The sequence below is a fragment of the Cebus imitator genome, unplaced genomic scaffold (assembly GCF_001604975.1).
Source record: "Cebus imitator isolate Cc_AM_T3 unplaced genomic scaffold, Cebus_imitator-1.0 Scaffold178, whole genome shotgun sequence".
NCBI lineage: Eukaryota > Metazoa > Chordata > Mammalia > Primates > Cebidae > Cebus > Cebus imitator.
In genome coordinates this window covers 3,673,462-3,677,831 of record NW_016107493.1, presented here as the reverse complement: position 1 = coordinate 3,677,831, position 4,370 = coordinate 3,673,462, and positions in this window count along the sequence as shown.

Sequence of the window (4,370 nt, the reverse complement as noted above, 5' to 3'; positions counted from 1 at the left end):
AAACCTCACTGATTCAAACTACAGTTTTCAATTTGTTTAGCCAGGCGTGCTAGTGTATACCTGTACATTGAAAAACTGAGACAGGAGAATAACTTGAGGCCAGGAATTTGAGTCCAGCCTGGGCTACATAGTGAGATCCTATTTCCAAAAATTTTTTAAATAAAAATAAATAAATAAATGTATGTTTCTAGGAGAAAAAGTTTGGTTGATAAAATACACTGCACGTGGACAAAATGTCTCTGGTGCCCGCCAGGTAGTGAGACACTCCTTCGTTAGTCAACATCTTGGAAAAACATGGTAATCCTACATTGAAATGTAAGTACCAAGAGAAGAGAAATTTGTTTTGTTCACTGATGTATTATAAAGTGCCATGAATATTACTGATACATTAGGGGGTACTCAATATATATTTGTTAAATGAATGAATCCAATTCAAAGAAAAGGAGCGAAGAGGTCTGCCGCTGCTCTAGTTAATATTCCATGGAGCTTCCTTAACGTTGGAGGAGGGTTGAGCCAGCCTGCCCCACTATTTAGCATGCCCCATTATTTGCAGGCAGGGGCTCTATTCCTTATAATTCTGAAAACAAAACAAAACTAAACTAAACTAAACTAACCGATGTGTTAAAGGAGAAATTGCATGTAATGGCCATGGAGTAATTGGCTGCATGTAGCACAAATTGGTCTTGACCGTTGATGGTCAGTATTTTTATCACCAACTCATTAACAAGTAGGGGAAGGTTATATAGCATGAGTCAGAATGCTTAGGCCTAGTTTAGTTCTAATCTTCTTGCCTTGGGATTGAGGAAGTGCCTTCCAATTCTGGAATCTGTACCCAAGACACCACCAAAGACCTTTTGTTAATGTTTCCTGACAGGCAATTGGAATCCATGAAACCTCTTATTCATTGGAAAATATGTGCGTCTCCCCAGTCTTTCATTCCCACTAAATCTTTCTAGAGTCGTAAAATGAGGTGTTAATCAGTGGCAAATAATTTCTACTACCTTACAAGTAGTTTAGATCTCTGAATTCATTCATTCATTCTCCATGAATTATTTACTAATTAATTCATTCAACAGATACTTCCTAAACAGCTATTAAATTGGTACAGTCCCTGTCTTCCAGAAAGCCATGGTTTAAAAAGGAAGTCAAACAAGGAAATGTGTAATTATGATACATTGTGATAAGTGCTCTAATAGAAATATATATAAAGTATAAGGCTGTAAGAAATCTTTCATTTTATAAGATTGCTTAGAAATGTAGAAATTGATATATTAGAATTATAGTTACTTACAAACCCACGTCAACTATAAGGAAGCCTTTACAGGTAATGAATTAGGAATTAATAACTTGAGTTCAATTTCTATATTGTTAACTATATGAATTGTGATACTTCCTTGTTGGAAATTATTTATCATCTATAGACATTGTTTTAGTTTCTAATTATGTTTCACTAAAAAGTATTGTCTGAATATAAAATCTTATTTTAAGCCTTTATATCTGTATTAATTTCTGGTGCTATTGTATTATGTTACTACCATATGGGATTCCAAGGTCCAGGTGATACCACTGCCTGTGAACCTGATTCTTCCTCAGTAAGATGATCCCATCTGTGCTGACAAAGACACTCTTTATTTTTAGGACAGTTATTGCTATGGTTACCGTGAACCAGAGTTGGCCTTCAGTACTATGTCACCTGTTCAGTGACTGTTCATCATTTCCCATGGAAATTTTGAAGCAGGAAAACAAATGAAATAAAAAATATATATATCACACAAAAAGCTGTACTCGCAAAACAGTCACTTAAATGTGTAATTCATTTAAATGTATAATGCAAATTTTTAAAAAACTTCATTTTTTATAATAAGGTAAAACATCTGACCAATGTATTTAAAATATGAAAGTAAATTTAGAACAATATTCGATTAGTTACCAAATCCGCAGGAAAATGTATGTTAAATGCTGTTATTTTCAAATTCAGTTTGGGAATTAATTAAAATTAGAGTGGGTAGAACATTCGCAGGGAGTACTAAATATTTTATTTATAATGAGACATAATTAATAATTTACAAATAGTATAATTGGTAAAAATCTGAAAGCAAAATATTTCCTTTTAGCCATAAATTGTTTTGAATAGCACCATTTGGCACATTATTAAGAATTATTTTGGATAGGAGAGTATGTGATTTAAAAAAAAGAATTATTATTTTCAGTTTTAAAACACAAAATAAGCCCAGGCCCAGTGGCTCACTTTGTGTTTTATCTGTAATCCCAGCACTTTGGGAAGTCAAGGTGGGGTGGATCACCTGAGGTCAGGAGTTCAAGACCAGCCTGACCCACATGGAGCAACCCCGTCACTATTAAAAAAAAAAAAAAAAAAGGCCGGGCACGTTGGCTCAAGCCTGTAATCCCAGCACTTTGGGAGGCCAAGGCGGGTGGATCACGAGGTCAAGAGATCGAGACCATCCTGGTCAACATGGTGAAACCCTGTCTCTACTAAAAATACAAAAAATTAGCTGGGCATGGTGGCGCGTGCCTGTAATCCCAGCTACTCGGGAGGCTGAGGCAGGAGAATTGCCTGAACCCAGGAGGCGGAGGTTGCAGTGAGCCGAGATCGCGCCATTGCACTCCAGCCTGGGTAACAAGAGCAAAACTCCGTCTCAAAAAATAAATAAATAAATAAATAAAAAATAAAAAATAAAAAAAAATAAAAATAAAAAAATACCAAATTAGCTGGGTGTGGTGGTGCATGCCTGTAATCCCAGCTACTCAGGAGGCTGAGGTAGGAGAATCACTTGAACCTGGGAGGCGGAGATTGCAATGAGTTGAGATCGGGACATTGGACTCTAGCCTGGGCAACCAGAGCAAGACTCCATCTCAAAAAAACAAAACAAAACCACAAAATGAAAATATGTGAATTTTCCAAATGGCACAAAGTTTTCTGATTTATAGCACAAGTATGCATGTTCTTATTTTGCAATGTTCTGATTTTGTAATGCATTCTCAGAAACACAAGTGTTTAGCAACAACCAAAATTCTTTCCAATTAGTATTGTAATTTGGGGCCATATTTCAAAAGAGTTACTTCATTTTGTTGCATGGGAGATTAAACAAAAATATAGAGACCTAGAGACAAGGGGATTTTGTCCCTTTTTTTTTTTTTTTTTTGACTTCTGGTGGGTGGGCGGTCTGGGGCAGAGGTTGCAGTGAGTGGAGATCATGCCATTGCCCTCCAGCCTAGGCAACAAGAGCAAAACTCCATCTAAAAAAGAAACAAACAAAAAATAAATAAATAAATAAATAAATGAAAAAGAAACAAAAAACAAAATTAATTCAGCCTAATACAGCCTATGACATTAATAATTTAATCTTTTTTTTTTTTTTGAGACGGAGTCTCACACTGTCGCCCAGGCTGGACTTCAATGGTACTATCTCGGCTTACTGCAACCTCTGCCTCCTGGGTTCAAGTGATTCTCCTGCCTCAGCCTCCCAAGTGCTGGGATTACAGGTGCCCGGCACCACACTAGGCTAATTTTTTGTGTTTTTAGCAGAGATGGGGTTTCACTATGTTGGCCAGGCTGGTCTCAAACTCCTGACCTTGTGATCTGCCCGCTTTGGCCTCCCAAAGTACTGGGATTACAGGTGTGAGCCACTGCACTGGGCCAATAATTTAATCTTTAAATTAGTTACTATTTGGATAGTTTATTATATATAAACTTACAATAATATAATACTATATATAAATTTAAAATATATGTCTATATAACATAGTATATAAAATTAAAATAAAATTCCTCTTTTCAATAAATACTTTCTGACAGAATCAAAAGCAGGTCAATGCAAAACAAAAACAAAAGCAAAAAAATTTGCTTTTTCTCCTCTTATTGGTATTGAGGTAAATCAGGACTTGAGGGATTCCACTCTCATAGCTATTTTTTTTTTGTTTGTTTGTTTGTTTGAGACAGAGTCTTGCTCTGTCACCCAGGCTGGAGTGCAATGGTGTGATCTCTGCTCACTGCAACCTCTGCCTACTGGGTTCAAGTGATTCTCCCGCCTCAGCCTCCCAAGCAGCTGGGATTACAGGCACCTGCCATCATGCTCAGCTAATTTTTGTAATTTTTGCAGAGACAGGGTTTTATCATGTTGGCCAGGCTGGTTTTGAGCTCCTGACCTCAGGTGATCAGCCCGCCTCAGCCTCCCAAAATGCTGGGATTACAGGCATGAGCCACCATGCCTGGCCTCTCATAGATATTTGAACTGGAGTACTTTGCAACTCTAGAGATTTGGAGGACCAGTAAGGATTACATAAAACATTGAAACTCATGTTGCCAACTGATTGGCCATCGTGAAGTAACTTTTTTTTTTTTTTTTTTT